At 52.3% G+C, this 18,148-nt stretch overlaps 1 long non-coding RNA gene across 2 annotated transcripts; it reads left to right on the top strand.

Moving 5' to 3' along the window:
- Positions 1–11,656: 11,656 nt before the first annotated feature.
- Positions 11,657–17,784, top strand: LOC108175700 (uncharacterized). Of its 2 annotated transcripts, XR_011385128.1 has the most exons (4): positions 11,728–11,888; positions 13,218–13,446; positions 16,442–16,556; positions 16,652–17,784. It is a non-coding gene; the product is annotated as an uncharacterized lncRNA (long non-coding RNA). The 2 variants fall into 2 exon arrangements; XR_001792370.3 differs by lacking the exon at positions 13,218–13,446 and having other exon boundaries at positions 11,657–11,888; positions 16,652–17,131.
- The last annotated feature ends 364 nt before the right edge of the window (positions 17,785–18,148 follow it).

The following is an 18,148-nucleotide window of genomic DNA, read 5'->3' as shown; positions in this document are numbered from 1 at the left end:
TAACAGAAGAGTCCCCGAGGCAGGAGCCTTGTGTGTTTGAGGGGCAGTGCAGAGGCCAGGAAAGGTCGGCAGCAGAGAGGCGGAGGGAGGGACTAGTCCAGTGGTCTTTCTCTTCCAGGAGGATGAGCTTGGATGGGCGGGAACGCCAGTCCCTCTGCGGCTTGGAGGAAGGGCGAGGCCGCTTGGTTTGCTGTGGGCGGATGACGTCCGGGTCGCTCTGCCCCACGTTGCAGGAGTCTCGGTCCTTGTCTGTAGCCGACGAGGGGCTGTGGATGACCCCGGTGCCCTGCTCCCTCGGGGCTCCTCCTCCGAGGACTTGGGACTTCGAGCATTGGCCACAAGACTGCAGATTTTTAGTGCTGTTGACCAGAATCCAAGAGTCTTGCTGGAAAATAGGATGACTTGAGCCGATATTGATGGAATGCAAAGAAATGGGTTCTTACTGCACCACGGAACACAGCGTGTGTGCCCCTCCCCCAAGGAAAAATGGTAAATAGAAGCTGAAACCCTTAAAATGCTTGGAAAACCCTTGACCCAGCAAGGCCACCCTGGCCAATTATTCTGAAAAAAATTGGAAACCTGTCCAACGATTGTCAGTGGATGTCCAACTCAGTGATGATTACATTGTCTCCATGAAGAGACAGCAAAAAAACTGATGTAATAAAATGACACGGAGGTATTAGGATCTGCCATTAATCTTTAAAATGAGGCTGTAATGCAGAGTGTGTAGTGTTATTTAAAAGTGTCTATTTTTGTAAATTTTGCAAGTCTATGCAAGTGTTAACATTAATGGTAGCAGGACTGATGGGGTTTTTAAAAAAATTTTTTTTATTTACAGATAGAGTTACAGACAGTGAGAGGGAGAGACAGAGGAGAGAGGTCTTCCATCTACTGGTTCCCTCCCCAAAAGGCCACAATGGTTGGAGCTGGGCCGATCTGAAACCAGGAGCTTCTTCCAGGTCTCCGAGGTGGGTGCAGGGGCCCAAGCACTTGGGCCATCCTCCACTGCTTTCCCAGGCCACAGGAGAGAGCTGGATGGGAAGAGGAGCACCTGGGACTCGAACCGACGCACATATGGGATGCTGGAACCTCAGCCGGAGGATTAACCCACCGTGCCACAGCGCCAGCCCCCTGATAGGGTTTTAAGCAGTTTCTTAGAATTTTAGTAGGGTTTAGTAGGTTTGTTTGTATTCAGAAAGTGTACAAGAGTATTCGTTTTTGCTTTTTAAGAAAGTGTTTGGGAACTATGATTACCATGCCTCAATTGTCTATATCAACCTCAATAAGCAACTTGTTAAGTTTGTTTCTGCCTTTTTCTAGTGTGGGTTCTCTTTTTTGAACCAATTTGCTAGATATATATGGCCATGATTCATATCCTACTTTATTATAGCTATGGGCAAAAAATAATTTCACTTTAACCAATATTTGCCTAGAAAGATGAAGTACAATTATATCAGCTTATCATTGTCTCCTAGGTCATTGCAAAATGAGGGATTTTCAAAACCACAACTTTGTGACAAACAGAAGAAAACTAAACGAAGTGGTGGGAGACAGGGGTCTTTCCAAAGTCATTTATGTATGTTTGCCATTGAATTGGGCACCAAACCCGATCCAGCGCGATCTCTCATGACCAGTTTAATCCCAACGACAATGGAGACCAAAGCAAGCAAACTTCAAAATTTTGATTTATAGTCTTCACCTATGGGAAATATACAGATTTATAGCTCACTGCCCACGATACTTCCCTGGAGGGCGTTTGAAACACACGGCTTTAGTGCTGGAATAAGATCAATTAGCGCAGTGGAGTTGACTGTGTCAGTGTCACACGTCAGACATCCTGCACTCGGCGTTGTAGCTGGTTCAAGTTTTATTCGATTGAAACCCAAGCTATTAAGTCAAGGCTTTGCTGCTCCCACTGCCTGGCCGGTAGAAAAATTGAGTTTCAGGTTGTTGCTTCGGGGGAGTCTCTCTGTTACCCTTGGTGCCTGCCCTGCTCTGTTTTCCTGAAGGCTGGAGCCCAGCGAAGGCCTCGGGATGAAGTTCTTGCGGGCGGGAAGCTGAGGCCGGAACCCGGGGAGGCGGTGTATTCCGTGGCCTGGCGCCTCCTCCATGCCAGTTCGGAGCGAACCTCCGAGCAGAGGGTCCTGTCCGCGTGCTCTCCTCGGCTTGCAGCTGGGCACCGCGCGCACTCGATCAAGTTCACCGATGGTTTCCCGGACTTCTCCGTCCCGAACGTTCGCGGGTAAACAGCTGTGGCGTCCATGTGAGCAGAGAAGGAGGACCCACGACAGAGTTAGCTTTCCCACGCTTGGCACTGGGGTACGGAGAGGTGAGGAGGGAAAACGGATTCTGAGCCCCTCTCCCCTTCCCCCTTTTGTTAACGGAACAAGGGAAAACTGAGTATGTGTTGCTGTTCCTTAAATTATTATTTACTGTTTTATTGTTTGGGATGCAAAAAGACACAGAAAGAGAGTCCCACCCTCTGGTGAACCCCCTCCCCAGCTGTCTCCAGTGGCAGGGAGGGGCCAGGCTGAAGCAGGGACCACAGAACCCAGCCCAGGCCTCCCATGTGGGGGTCAGGCACCCAAGTACTTGTGTCGTGACTGCTCATTTGCAGCGAGCCGGAATGTGGAGCAGATCCGGGACTGGAACCCACGCGCTCCACCGTGGGGTGCACTTGTCCCAGGCAGCACCACCACTGCCCAGCCCAACGCTCACCCTCGGGCTTAGAAAACGGCAGTAAACCGACTGTAACGTCTACACAGGAGGCGCAGGCCAAGAGCAGCCAACAGGAGATGCAGGCCTGGGGCTCTAAGTGCCCTGGGAGGCTCTGAGATTGTCAGGGTAGTCACAGGCCGGCCAGGAGGAGGGACGGGCGCCCAGAAATGCGCCTGCCCCGGTAGAGAAAGAACACTCACTGCCATCAGTGATTCTGGAACAATTAGGTGATCAGCTAAAAAAACTTTGCAGAAAACCTAACTGGAAAGCTTACACGTTGTCAACATTAATTAAAAAGAGATGACAGAACTAAAGGGAAAGTGTAAAACCCTAAAAATTCTAGAAAAAAAAATGGAGAAAATGACCTTGGGTGAGGTGTTGAGAACTGAGACACACCAAGACTTACAAAAGCACATCTTAGGCTGAACCTTGTATTTTCTCTGTGAAAGATGGTTAGGATTGTACAGCGACAAGGCACAGACGTGGAGAGCAGATCTGGAAATCTTGTTACTTCTGATAAGTTCAGGTTGGATGAAGGTCTGTACCCAAACCAGATAGAATCCTGCAACACAGAGAGAAAGTTGCCTGGTCAACAAACGAGCGGACTCTCTTAGTAGCTACTTATCAAAGAAGAAATCCCGATGGAAAATCGTCTGTGAAATGATATTCAACATCACTGTCAATGGGAAATGCAAAGAAAAATAAGAGTGAGGTGCGACCGCACGCCCATTAGAGCGGGAAAATCATCAAACACTGGCAATTCCCAGACGCATCGGCCTGGCTGTTAGCGGTGAAACAGGTTCCACGTTTCTGTGCAATGTTAACGATGAAACAAACTCGGGGCCAGCGCTGTGGTTAGTTGGCTAAGCCTCTGCCTGCAGTGCTGGCATTGCATATGGGAGCCAGTTCAAGTCCCGGCTGCTCCACTTCCAACCCAGCTCTCTGCTGTGGCCTGGGGAAGCAGTAGAGGATGGCCCAAGTGCTTGGGCCCCTGCACCCACGCGGGAGACCTGGAAGAAGCTCCTGGCTCCTGGCTTCAGATCGACCCAGCTCCAGCCGTTGTGGCCACTTGGGGAGTGAAGATGGAAGATCTTCTCTCTGTCTCTCCTTCTCTCTGTCTATAACTCCACCTCTAAAATAAATAAAGCTTAAAAAAAAGAAAAAGAAAAGAAACGAAACCCAGTGTGGGGGAGCTGGAAACTGTGCCCCCTGATACCTTAAAGCTGTCCTAAATTTCTCTAAGCTGCACTTTTTAAAGAAGGTATTCAAGGTAGGAAATGTGGTGGAGAAATATTTGAAAAACAAAAACACAGCTGAGGAATATCTAAAGTTGACCAAAGAGCAGGAATTGTAGATTAAAGAATCTCTGCTGTCCCCTTGCAAGACAGGTACAGGGGGAACTTGCAACACCAAACCATCAGTGGAGGGGGAGAGATAGAGATAGAGATAGAGATAGAGATAGAGATAGAGATAGAGATAGAGATAGAGAGATAGAGAGAGAGAGTCTTCCATTTGCTGGTTCACTCCCCAGATGGTCACAACAGCCAGGGCTGGGGCAGACTGAAGCCAGGAGCCAGGAGCTTCTTCTGGGTCTCCCACGTGGGTGCAGGGGCCCAAGCACGTGGGCCACCTCTGTTTTCCCAGGCACATTAGCAGGGAGCTGGATTGGAAGTGGAGCAGCTGGGACAGGATCTGGTATCCACATGGGATACCAGTGCTGCAGCAGCGGCTTTATCTGCCTCACAACAACGCTGGCTCCAAATTTTAGTGATTTCTTAATACAAATAATGAGGTCTGAAGACCATGATTATATATGTAAAGAGTTGATTGGAGGTGACTGTCACCCCTGAATTCCATATCCAGAAATAGGCACATTAAAAACTGAACATCAAGACAAATAGAAGTATTTACAGAAAAACAAAGAAGGCAATTCAGCACCACCCCACACGCAATACCATGGCACAATTGGGTAAATGATTTCAAACAGATAGAGATTCAAAAAAGAATAAAGACCACAGATTTTAAGAAAAGAGATCTGTGGAAAAAGCAAATGGCCTAAATCAATAATAGTTATGGCCAGTGAGGTTCAAAGGGGATAAATTTAAAATCCCAAAGTATGAATTTAAAAATGTGATTCCAATAAATTAAAAGACAGAAGACATTAACTGAATTAAAGTGTCTCAAGTTATTAACATTTTTAGGCTGTGGTAGAAGCAGTAATTTACACTTAACTCTCATAAACCAAAGGTGCTATGGTCATCTGCAGGGACATGGACTGCAGCTGTAAGAAGCAGAGAGAGAGTGTGTGTACATGTGTGTGTACATGTGTGTACACGTGTGTGTACATGCGTATACATGCGTGTGTGCGTATGTTCATGTGTGTACGTGTGTGCATAAATGATGAAAATCTATCTGTTAATGCAAGACAGCAAGAGAGAGGAGAACAGAACAACTGGACAATAAATCCAGATGCAAACCTATCACTTCACATTGAAATGCAAATTATGCACATTGACGAACATCCAATGAAATCCAAGCTTTGCAAAACTGCGGAACAATGTCCAGCCCACCCATGGGGACCTCGGCTTTGACCCAAGGGCCTGGTGAGAGTGAAAGCAGCAGAGGGAAGCCAGGAAGCTGGCGATTTTCGGCGAGTGTTGGACTTTCAGGCAAAGCGCCGTTCAAATGCTCAGATGATTTCACATAATGGCTGGGTGTCAGTCCACAAAGAAGAGCAAGTCTAGTGTATGAAGACGTAAATAAAATCCTGACAGAACTGCAGGATGAAATATGAAAATTATATGATCACAGTGGGAGACTTAACAAACCTCTCTCTGAGCTGATAGATTCTGGAATCAGATATATAGAAACAGGCGATGTTTGAACAATATGATTACAGGCTTGCTCCAGATGGCGTGTTGGGAACATGGTATCCCGCAATGACAAAACATGGGCTATTTACCCAAATCGGACATCAGCCCAATCTCCACAACTGGCAAAGGACTGTAATCGCCCGGTCTGTTCTCGTCTCTCGGTCCAAGCAACCCAGGATGCAGAGCTGATGATGATGGAGACTCCAAAATCCCCAGCGGGCAGACACAGCGAGCCATCTCCTGAATAGAGGGTTTGGTGCTGAAGGGATTGCACCGTGGCCTGGGAAACGCTTTGACTGACTAGGATGCTGTCCCGCCCGCCTATTGACAGGTAGGCAAATAAAACACAAATAGATGAAAATATTAGCAGAGAAGCACCCTGGACTTGGAGGTGTGGGATGATCTGTTCAAGTCGCACCAGGAGGGGCTCCCTGCACAGACAAAGCCTTCACAGAGGGGACAGTGGACAATCCCATCACCCCCCGGGAGGTCAAAATTCACCCAGCTGCACTTAAAATGGGTGCCTTTTGCTACACATAAATTACGCTCAGTAACGCCCACTGGACAAGGGGAAAACCCGTCCAGACTCTCTCGGCAAGCAGTCGAGGGAGCAGCCTGCTGGCTGCACGGAGCTTCCTCCCCAGGCCTGGGACGGGTCTCAGGGATCTTCAGTGGGTGCCCGAGACCTGGCTTTGAGCCATCATTGTCCTCGTGGGAACTCTTGTCTCTCTAGAGAGTTCTGCCTCTACACTGTTGCCAAATGTATCCTCCTCCTGGGCCTCACTGGGGGTCTCTTTTTCCTGGGAGTCCTTTACAGTTTACTTCAACCACAGCACAAGACAAGCAAGAGCATCCGCCCTCAGGTCTCCTGCAACAGGAGGAAGGAAAATCAGTGCCCGGATGGTACTTCTGCATCCACCGCACCCGGGTGGGGGAGGGGCACTACTCACCCCCACTAGCACAGGTCGGAGCCTGAGCGCTGGGGAGGCAGAGAGAATGTGGAGACCAGAGGTGCCTGACCGCAGAGCCTGCTGTCGCACTTGGCACTGTTTTCAGCCAGCAAAACCATTCCAAGCTTCACTACGGGAGCCGTGCTTTTTAGGTTTTTATTTTTCTCTTTTAATCGGTGATTAAAATGGTAGGATATCATCTTTCCTACAGATAAAATGCTTTTAAGGTGCAGTGCATGGTAAAAGCATGGGGTTATGCCCAGAAAGGTATATTTTCCGGTGCAGTTCTTCCATCAGACAAAAATTGCTGAGCCCCCACGGATACTTCCGAAGCTCTCAGCCCACTTCCCACAGCTAAACTAATCCCGAAGCAGCCCTGTGAGGGAAGCAGATGTCGCTGAGCCTGGACACAAGGCTACAGACTAAGCACCGGGTACTAGACGAGCTGGCCACAGCCCAGCATCCACGTGGGCTGTGTTCACACTGGCGTGGAGATGCGGTGACCGGCAGGTGCAGCCCGAGCCCGGGCATCCCTGGATGGCAGGCAGGTGCAGGTGCACTCCGTGGAGACCACACCGTGTCCACAGCGCTCCCAGATCTGTGTGTATTTGTAGTCTCCAAGTTTAAGAGGAAAGGCAATCAATCAATCGCTAGCATTCTGGGGTTTGCAGCTTAGTTAGAAAGTCAAAGCTCAGTCATGGGGAGTCTGTCCCTGGTTTCTTCCTTGTCCCCTTGTCCCCACATTCTCCTTCTACCCACCCATCCCAGCGTGCACGCACTCCCACACGCCCACCCTCACTCCAGCGACCCAGGGTCAGGGATGTCCTTTCCTGGTCATGATCTAGATTTACGTTCTGGGGACACACTGTCCCCACTCGCGGCTTCTGCTTCCCCCTTGCTGTGGCTACAGAGGATGCAACACGGGCTGAGAAGGAGCCCAGAGACTCAGGGCAGAGAGCGAGAAGCCTGCTCTGCCACCGTGCAGCACGCACCAACACGACTCCAGAAGGCTGTGCTGGGTCAGGTGCCGTTGCAGCCGCCCGGTGCACCTGTCGAGACGCCGCCTAGACTGCTCCGTCAGGCTGTTCTGAGTGTCCCTGCCCTGGGGAGCTGCTCCTAGCCTGGCTCTTCTGAGTGGAATCATGGCCGTGACAACCCTTCTGCCTTCAGGGATGGCACCACTGTTTCTTATGTAGCAACAAACGCTCTGTCCCTGGCTCCCATATGTGTCAGCACCTCACGGTCCAGTGGTCACCTGCGGCCTGAGCAGCTGCGGGCAGCTCTCCCAGACCCTGCTGAACGCAACTGAATTCCAATTCTCAGCAGCAGTGTGCCAGGTCTTCCGCTGTCATCAGCCAGGAAAGTGAGACGGGTTCATTGACAGCGTCCGTCGGCGTCTGTGGTCTGCTGAGTTAGGACTCTGGTTCCAACCCCCAGGTGACTGATAGCTGGATCCTCCGAGCTCCCCTGCCTGTGGGCTAAGACTCACCTTGCACCTGCTGAGATGACACCAACAGCCTGCAGGTCTTTCACGGAACGCCCCTCGTCCAGCTCTGAAGGACTTCCCCGAAACGTACGTCTAAGATGACCCACAAAAGCAGCAGTCCTTGCCCGTGACTGAGACGCCCTTGAACTAGACCAAGGACTGCAGGCAAAGGAAATGCTCTCTTTTGCGGTCAGGTTATATTTCTAATGATCCCACATTTTTGTCCATTGGTTTTTATTCTCATCCTGAAGGGCAAACGGCCTCAATACCAGCAAGGGGCCCTCTCGAAGGCTGGCACGCACGAACCCAGTGATGAGACCCACAATCGCCCTGGGTCACAGCCGACAAGAACGCCTGGGCTGTGAACAATACTCTGAATTCCAGAGATGTGAAACATTTCAGCTCCATAGAGCAATGGCTGCTGGATCGAGCAGGGCTGGAGATCGGATCTGAGCGCTTAAATACAATGGACGTCGTGCTCGGCGAATGGGCTGACTTTTTCCTTGTCTTTGCACCCTCACCGTCAGCGCGGACACACGCACTGGAAGAGCTGCCCCCAGCACGGCACAGGGAAGTCTCTGCAGGGCCCGGCAGCTCTGCAGGGAAGGCACGCAGGTGAGGTGTGGTGCACAACCCACAGTTCATGCCACTTCTGCTTGGGGGATTTCCCACGGAAGCGATGAGTTTGGAATTCCCCCTTTGTAGATTGTTTCCTTCTGTTTGATTTTTTGAGAAAACCCTGAGAGAGAGAAAAAAAATGCTTTGATCTCCTCCCAGTGAAACCCGAGAGCCATGGTCATTCTTAGGAAGAATCGCAAGTGCCCCAACCTCTGGACTTAGGAAACTGAGACATTATCCACCAGCTACGGCAGCCCAGAAGGGTCATTCTGTCCCCAGAGGGGCTCCGTGTCTCTTGCTTTTTTCTGTATTGCAGCAGTAATAATCAGGCATCATTTTAGAGGTGATAGAAACTCGAGGTCATGGCCGCTTTCCTCTGCTACCCTGGGAAGCGTCCTGGGAAGTGTGGTTGGTGATGTGGGTGTCGGCGAATCTCCTTCCCTCCCCCCGCTCCTGTGTGTTGTGTGGTCACTCAACCTTGATGGAATTAAACCATGAAGCAAGAGATAGTCTGAATATGTTTGATACCTGGATCCACCCGTGCCTGCAGCTGGCTACAGCTTACGTAAGTCAAAAGTCGAAAGCCAATTTGGGTTCTGTTTTATATGAATTAAAAGCCCACCCACGGATTAATGAAGACTTCAGGGACACAGTGTCCTTGACAGCCTCTGAGTTTTCTCTGTGATCTGTGCATTGTGGTCTCTCCCAGCTGGGAAGCAAACGTGCCTCACCTCTCGGGGCATAACTGAAGCTAAGTTTACGGGGGTGGGGGGTGATCAGCTGACTGATGCCCCCCTGAACAGAGGCAGATGCCCAGAGCCCCTCCTTTCCCACACAGGGGCACCCAGGAGAGGCCTCGTGGGACGCAGCCTGGGGACGCCATCTGCGGCAGGAAGAGAGACCTCGCTCGGCCCTGCACCTGGGCACCTGCCTGCGCCGTCACCTTGGCTATGAGAAGCAAGTGTCCGTTGCTGGAGCCACTTGGGCTGTGGAGTTCTGCCGTGGGGCCCAGGCTGGCTCACTGTGGAGTTTCCCGGAGATGAGAGAGAGGGGTTTAGGGGGAAAAGCCAACCAGGAGGCCACATGGCCTTCTCCCTGCCCTGCAGGCAGCACTCAAGAAGTGTGGCTCAATGTTTGTCTGTTCCAGTAACTAGTTTGATGAGAACACACACTCGTTTTAAAAAATAGATTGCCCACGCCCATCTTCACATTATAGACCAGAGGCGAGAACACGTGTAAGAGACGCTGTGGGCCACGGGAGCTTCTGCAGGAAGCGCCTGTCCCTGCTGCCCAAGACCCCCACGCCTGGGCACCAGGGCGCTTCTGCCGCGGGGGAAATCAGAACACACCGCTTGCAAATGCTTAGGAAGCGAACGCAAACAAGTGCACAAGCACGCTACTCCCCAAAACGCAGGCTGAGCAGACTTCCACAGGAAACTACGGTTTGGGACTGCGACCCCTGCATGGGCAGCCTGAGCCTCACGGGCGCCCCCTGCGTGTCACATCGACACGACAATACAGTCGATTGTTTGTACAGGAAGCCAATCCTTGACAAGTGGCCTTTTCCCAGTCCCAGAAGTGTTGATTGTTTTCTGCAAACTGTAATCACTGTCGCTTTCTCTTGTGCTCTTCTCTAATATCCTGGGACGTAAAGGCCAAGCTAGGTGCCAATCAGACAGTTCTTGACAATATTAATTTTAGAAATATTCCTGGGGCCAGCACTATGGGGCAGGAGGTTAAAGCCCCGGCCTGCAGTGCCGGCATCCCATATGGGAGCCGGTTAGACTCCTGGCTGCTCCACTTCCAATCCAGCTCTCTGCTATGGCCTGGGAAAGCAGTAGAAGATGGCCAAGACCTTGGACCCCTGCACCCATGTGGGAGACCTGAAAGAAGCTCCTGGCTCCTGGCTTCGGATCAGCACAGCTCTGGCCATTGCAGTCACTTGGGGAGAGAACCAGGGGATGGAAGACTTGACTCTCTCTCTCTCTCTACTTCTCTCTCTCTCTCTCTCTCTCTCTCTACTTCTCTCTCTCTCTCTCTCTCTCTCTACCTCTCTCTATAACTCTGTCTTTCAAATAAATAAAATCAATCTCTTAAAAAAATTTTCTCCAGGCCTAATAAAGTTACCATATTTCTCTATCTAAAGACCAAGCCAATACCCTATAGTCGACCCAGTGAAAGGACCAGCTCTCTGTCCGCCCTCATTACTGCCCCCCTATCAGCGGGGAACCTGTTTTCCTCTGAGTCCGCAGCCTGGGAGGTGTGGAGCGGCTCTCGGCCTCCAACCACACTTTGGAGAGGCTTCCGAGTGCCTGTGAGTTTCTCACCCAGCCAAGAAGTGCACAAGGAAATGCAAGGTGAGAGGCACACTCTCTGTGGGCTGGGAGGGGTCAGTTTGCCAGGTCAAAAGCCTGCCATGGCCGGTGCTCAATAGGCTAATCCTCCGCCGGCAGCACCAGCACCCCAGGGTTCTAGTCCCGGTCACTCCTCTTCCAGGCCAGCTCTCTGCTGTGGCCCGGGAGTGCAGTGGAGGAAGGCCCAAGTGCTTGGGCCCTGCACCCACATGGGAGACCAGGAGAAGCACCTGGCTCCTGGCTTCTGATCAGCGCAGTGCGCCGGCCGCAGCGGCCATTGGAGGGTGAACCAAGGGCAAAAAGAAGACCTTTCTCTGTGTCTCTCTCTCTCACTGTCCACTCTGTCTGTCGAAAAGAAAAGAAAAGAAAAGAAAAGAAAAGAAAAGAAAAGAAAAAAAGCCTGCCGCTGGGAGAGACTAGGAAAGCTGGAAACTTTACGAAAAATACGCGGGGTTCACTGACAGCTGAGAACCATTGACAGAACTGCATTGGAGGGGCCGCGCCCGAAGGCTCCGAAGATTTTCGCTTTCTCCCTCCAGCATTTCCTGGTTTCTGGCAGCTCCCCATAAGAGGCTGAGAAGTCCTGGGAGATCTTCCAGAAGGCAGGAAGTGGGCGGGGTTTTCCAGAGCCTCAGGAAGCTCAATACACAGAGTGCAGGGTTACCAAGTCAAGGAGGGTGGAGAAGCGAAGAAGGCAGGGTGGGAGGGGAAGCCAGGCGGGTGAGCCTGTGCCCCTGCTGCGCCTGCCAGGATCCGCGGCTGGAGCCTGGGGCTCTGGCAGCTCCCGCTTGTCCACAGGCTCAGAGCAGGCAGCAAAAACCACACTCAAGGATCTCCTAAACCCTCGAGAAACTCTGTGCTCACCTCCTGACTTCCCTCTAGAAACAAGGTACTGGGGAGGGGTGGGGGGGAAGAAGGCAAGGGACAGGAGCTCTCGGAAGACCGGCTGGTGGATTTCGGGTCCGGGAAGCTGAGCTGTTGACTCTGGATTCTGCACTGAGGGTCGCAGAGGCCAGGGAAGCAGTGGGTTTTTCCACTCCATTTCTCCCCGGGTGCTGAAGACCGCCTGTCACCGCGGTGGGCTGACAGCATCGAGAAAGCGCTGGGTTGCAGGCCCAGCCCAGCCCAGCACTGTTGGCTGTGGAGCTGGTGAACTGGGGACTGTCACCCTAGACACAGGACTCATTGGTTAGGGAGGGAACGCAGGTGAGACAGCACACGGGGTGGGTCCTAACAGGCTGTGGCTTTAGCCCGGTGAAGCTGTACTGACGTATTGTCGGTGGATTCCGCCCAGGGCTCCGTCTCCTGGCTATAAATCAGAAGTCATCAGAGCAGCTACCTCGGGAGAAGAGCTGCAGGGGCGGCTGCTCCAGGCACTCACCCCCCACAACGGGGGGGGGGGCGGCTGCTCCAGGCACTCACCCCCCACACTGGGGGGGGGCAGCTGCTCCAGGCACTCACCCCCCACACCGGTGCGGGGGGGGACATTCTGGTGGCAGCTCCACCCCCAGTCCCAGCTCGCTGCTCATGCACACCCCGGGAGGAGCAGCTGACAGCTCAAGTGCCTGGGCCCCTGCCACCCACCTCCTCCAAACACAGTGCAGGCATTTGGACAGCGAGCACGCGGATGGGCGCTCTCTGTGCCGGTCTCTGTCTTTCAAACAAATAAATGAAAATTATAAAAAAGAACAGTTACAAGAACTAAATGGTTAATACTGGTAAAATATTAAGAGTTCTTAGCATTTAGGAATGTCTTAAGATGACATGGTTACTATTAAAGCCAAGGGGACGGGACCAGCACTGTGGTATAGTGGATAAAGCTGCCGCCTGCAGTGCTGGGATCCCATATGGGCGCCGGTTTGAGTCCCGGCTGCTCCACTTCCAATCCAGCTCTCTGCTATGGCCTGGGAAAGCAGTGGAAGATGGCCCAAGTCCTTGGGCAATGGGGGAGCCCCGTGGGGCTTCCTTGCACCCACGGCAAGACCTGGAAGAAGTTCCATGCTTCTGGCTTTGGATCAGCCCAGACCTAGCCAACTTGGCCAACTGGGAAGTGAACCAGCAGATGGAAGATCTCTCTCTCTCTCTCTCTCTCTCTCTCTCTCTCTGCCTCTGCCTCTCTATAACTCTACCTTTCAAATAATAAATAAATAATCTTAAAAAAACTTAAGTGGATGAGACCCAATCACACCATTTTAACCAATTATGCTTTATGATACAGAATGATAATCATTCCACATTTGTAAAGAAAAGCTCCAAGCTGGCTATGGGAGACTGTTCCCGTGACTGTGAGCCAAGTGTCTTCCGCGCTGCCGTGGACTCCATGGTGCTGCGTGCAGAGCACCGACGACACTGGGTGCACCCCCAGGATGCACACGTACACCAGGAGGTGTGGTGTTGGCCCAGGCCAATGTCCAACAACAGAAGACGTGTGAGAACGCTTGTGAGAGGTAGTTGCAAGTGTTTATTATACTTGTACTGACACAAATGGCGTATGTCAGCTACTTCCCATTACTGTAAAAAGACAATATTATTCATTATAAGTTCCGCATAGGAAACTGGTACTCGGTGACGTCTCTGTGGATTTGGCCCAACTGGTGTCTGTCTAGACAAATGCGGTTTCCGTTCAGCCGTGATCCGACCCGTGGGACCGGGTCTCAGTCTCTTTCCACAGCATCGCGTGGGTTAGAAGTGGTCGGTGGTCTCCTGCAGAGCTGCTCTCCACCCTCGTGTGGTTTGTGTTTGGTAGCTGCTGCCCCTGCCACGTCAGCTCCGTTCGTTGCAAGCGCCCTCTGCTCGGCTTTTGAAATAATCGCAGGAGTGGAACGGTGCTGGGTTTGCAATACTGAGCAGTGGCTGTGCGCAGGGCAGGCTCACAGAGCTCTCGCTAATCAGCCTTGCGAGCTGGCCGGCGCTGGTTCAGGCACCACTGCGACCTGCCTGTGCCTGCTGCCTTTAATCTGAATTATGCACAGGCTTAGGCGTAGAAGTGGCTGTGAAATCTTTTATTATCCCCATTAATTTGAAAAGAGGCTTCTGCAATTGCCTTTGATTATGTGTAACTCAGTCCTGCTTCTGCCCGGTTTTGCATTGTGGCAATAGAAGAAAGTTCGACATTGCAGGCTAATTATACATTAACAAGCCCAAATTAACTGTGGCACAAAAAGGCTTTTCTATTGGATTAATTGAAAGTCTCTCTGGGTGATTGGAGAATTCATCTAATGACTTCGAATAAGCGCTTTTCAGAGTGAATGGCGACTAATGAATAGTAAATCGCATAATCAATTCTACCCCTGCTGCTGCGATTGGGAAAGTCCCTGGCCTGGGCAGCCCTCGGTTCAGATTTTGGGAGCAGCACGACGCTGCTTTTCAGAGCCACAGGGCTTCAGGTCAGATCCCAGCTACGCTGCCGTGCTGGGTGACTCCAGGCTCCCTAGCCGCTGCGCACAGGGCACGGCAGCCACAGTGCCCGGCGCTCCCAGCAGCACACCCTGAAGCAAGCCACAGGCACCCGCCAGAGCCCTGGCTCCTCCCGGAACACAGCAGGGGGTGTCCTGGATGGGCTGTGAGCCACTCAGGAACCGGAAGCCGGAGTCTGCAGGACGGGGGAGGGACATGGCAGGGCAGAGCTCCCAGGGCCAGCAGAAGCCGCAGCCTTGCAGGGGGAGGCAGGAACCACCAAACCGCGGCCTGGCGGGGAGCACACAGGCGTAATAAAATACTCCGGGCTGCTTTGCTCCTAAACCCGGTGCTGCCTCCGTGGGCTGAGCAGGAGCAGATCCAGTGTGGGAGGCAGCCCAGGCCCCACAGTCCTGGGAGCTAAGGAGGGGGCAGGGCGGGGTGGGGCGGGGTGGGAGCAGCGGACCAGGCCTCCTGGAGAGGAGCTGGCAGCTGTGCACCTGGGGTGCCGGCACCATGGAGGGGGCCACCCCCAGCCCGGCCTCTCCTACTCTGCGAGGGACTGGACCACTGATCGTCTGCGACAGTGACTCAGACCTTTTGGGTTTGGTTTGGATCCTCACGTTGTCACTGTGCCTGGGATTGGTCATCTCCTTAGAATTTCCACAACGCTCCATACTTTAGGTCGCTGCAAAAATGTGAAGTTGTCTTGAAGGCTTTCAACCTTCTCTGGTCGGGTAGGCGTTCATCTGCAGTTGACCAATGAAGGAACTGAGCAGGGAGTGGTTAAGGGACACAACTCCGTGTGCAGCTTTTCACCTAACAGTTGGAGAATTTAGCCACGTTCCCTCGCTGATGTGCAGGCATTGCCCTCATCAAATTAAACAAATCCACCAAGTCCAAGGCCTCCAGTGTACCCACCTAACCTCCCGTGCTCCCTTGGAAGCTAAGCCAGATCCAGGAAACACATTAGCAACAGAAAGAAAGAAGGAAAATCAAGCTTGACTTGCAAATTCCTTGACTTTTCCAAGAACTACAATAAAGCTGTTTACTGCTTTTTAACTCAAGAAAACCACTATTACTCATCAGCCCCAGGACGGGCACAGGGAGGGAGATGCTGAGTCTTTGGGAAAAGACTGAATCACACTGAGCATAGATCAATCAATGAGCACAGAAAGTCCCCATTTTTTTTTTCTTTGTTGATTTGTTTTGCGTTTGAAGTAAACTGCATTTTCTTTGATGCAGAAGGGTTTTGTGACTGTGGCTGCTATTTTCCCTGGTTTTCCTTTTTAGGCAAATCAGCTATCAGTACCCACACCCTACATTTTTCAAAAAGATTATGGATAAAAACGATTAATCATCATTAGAAATTCTATGTGTTCTTGCTTAGATGTTCATGGACAGATGGACAGAAACCACCTCTGTTTTCCAAGCTCCTCTCAGCGTGGTGAGACCCTGCAGAGCCCTGGGTTTCTTTCTTTTTATTTATTTATTTGACAGGCAGAGTGGACAGTGAGAGGGAGAGACAGAGAGAAAGGTCTTCCTTTTCCGTTGGTTCACCCCACAATGGTCGCTGCAGCCGGCGCACCGCGCGCTGATCCGAGGCCAGGAGCCAGGTGCTTCTCCTGGTCTCCCATGCGGGTGCAGGACCCAAGGACTTGGGCCATCCTCCACTGCACTCCCAGGCCACAGCAGAGAGCTGGCCTGGAAGAGGAGCAACTGGGACAGAATCCGGTGCCCCAACTGGGACTAGAACCCGGGTTGCCAGCACCGCAGGCGGAGGATTAGCCTAGTGAGCCGCGGCGCAGGCCTGCAGAGCCCTGGGTTGCAAACAGTGCCACTGTGGCATTACCTGGGCTAATGAGGTTTGCGTTCTGGGACCCAGGAGTCACAGCGGCCTGAGCGTCACTCTGTGGGCACTGACTTGCAGAAGAGGGCGCTTAGCACACTGTGGGATCTGCCAGTGGCCTTAGATACCGCGTGTGAGGCCTTGACCCTGGCGCCAGGAGCCCTTCCAGCTTCAGTTTACCGTTTCATCTTCCCGAGGGTATTGCTTGGACACCACGCATCACCACGTGTGCCAGAGCCAGTCCTGAGCCTGGAGGAAGACAAACATTGCTGGTCACGGTCCTCCTTACAGACGGACTCTGTGCAATGAGATGTAAGTGGAAGCTGCGGAGTAGAACTTCTGGGAGAGTTTCTTTAGAGGACACTGACCCAGCTGCACTTTCCCTTTCATTGTTTGCTCATTCCTAGGGATGCTGATGCAATGGCTGGTGTTACAGAAGCAACCTGCAGCAAAGAGTCTAGTTTATGGGTGAAACTGGATGAGAAAGGTGGCAACGAGAGACCGATTCCAAAACCAATGGTGATGACGTTTCTCTGCGGGGTGGACATTCGGCCTCGTGGTTAAGACACCGGTGGAGACCCCTGTGTCCCACATCAGAGTGACTGAGGTCTGACGCCCACGTCTGCCAGTGCTGACCCCGTGGGCAGCAGCGGCAGCTCCAGGACCGGCTTTCTGGAGCCCACGTGCAAGACCCGGCTTGAATTCCTGCCTGGTGCTGTGGGCCTCTGGGCCGTGGACGCCCTCTGTCTGCCTCTGTCTCTCAGATGAAATAAACCAAAAGGTTTCCCCTGCTGGCTCTGGACTGCACGGAGCAGACGAGAGGGGAAAGACAGCTTTGATGAGCCCCCCCTGTTCTGCTGTCAGCAATACAGGAGGTATTTTATAAGGCTTGTGTTTATTTATTTGGGAGATAGGCAGACAGACAGAGTCCCCATCTACCAGTTCACTCCTGAGAGCCTGCAACAGTGAGTCTGGGCTGCACGGAAGCCAAGGGCTGGGAACTCATCCAGGTCTCCCACGAGGGCAGCAGCGACCCAGCGACCAGAGCGTCACCTGCTGGCCCCGGGGTGCAGGTCAGCAGGCAGCTGGAGCCGGGAGTGGAGCCGGGACTCCAGGCGCCTGCACGCAGGGTGCAGGTGCCTCGCCCGCACCCTCACCACGGCCAAAGGCCCACGCACAAGTGTCTTCAGGCACGGGGAGCACGTGCCCGGCTGGTGGCCACTGCTCCCCATCCCCGTGCGGGGACTCCCGGGAGTCCTTGGAAGAACAGCCTGTTCCTCTGTGCGGCGGTGGAAGGGCAGGTTTCTCTGCGCAGCGGGCACAGGAGGCAGCGCGAGGCCCACGGTGGACTGTCCAGCGCACGGAGTGGAATCCGGCCGGGCAGCAAGTAAGGCTCAGAAACTGACCGCTCCCACGCGGCTCTAGATTGCAAGTCAACGCTCTCTGCTCTCTGATTTCATGGGCTAATGTGTGCAGGAGGAAAACATCTGTCTTTGACCCTTGAAAAATTTTACAAAAAATCAAATGCTACTCTTAAGAAGCAAAGCCTCTGTGTCATATTTTCAAAAAAACTGGATAAAATGATTAATCATCATTAGAAGTTCTATATATTCTTGCTTAAATGTTCATCTTTTTCCAGCCGCGAGATAATGCAAAAGTGTTAGGTCACAGAAGTGATAGACAGCTGCCCATTAAATAGACGCATAGTCACTCCCAGTCGTCTGTTAGGGTGAAAAGTCAGCTGCCTCTTTTCTCTTTCAGAGTTCATTCTGCAAATTTAATTTATTGATTTTACTTATTTGAAAGGTAGAGAGAAAGAGAGCGGCAGGCACACAGAGCTCCCCTCTGTGGGTTCTCTCCTCAAACGCCCCCAGAGGGAGGGGGGCTCCAGGCTGAAAGCAGGA

This window comes from Oryctolagus cuniculus, chromosome 21 (assembly GCF_964237555.1).
Source record: "Oryctolagus cuniculus chromosome 21, mOryCun1.1, whole genome shotgun sequence".
Classification (NCBI taxonomy): domain Eukaryota; kingdom Metazoa; phylum Chordata; class Mammalia; order Lagomorpha; family Leporidae; genus Oryctolagus; species Oryctolagus cuniculus.
Note: the sequence above shows the minus strand (reverse complement) of the source record. Positions and strands in the feature narration are given on the sequence as shown.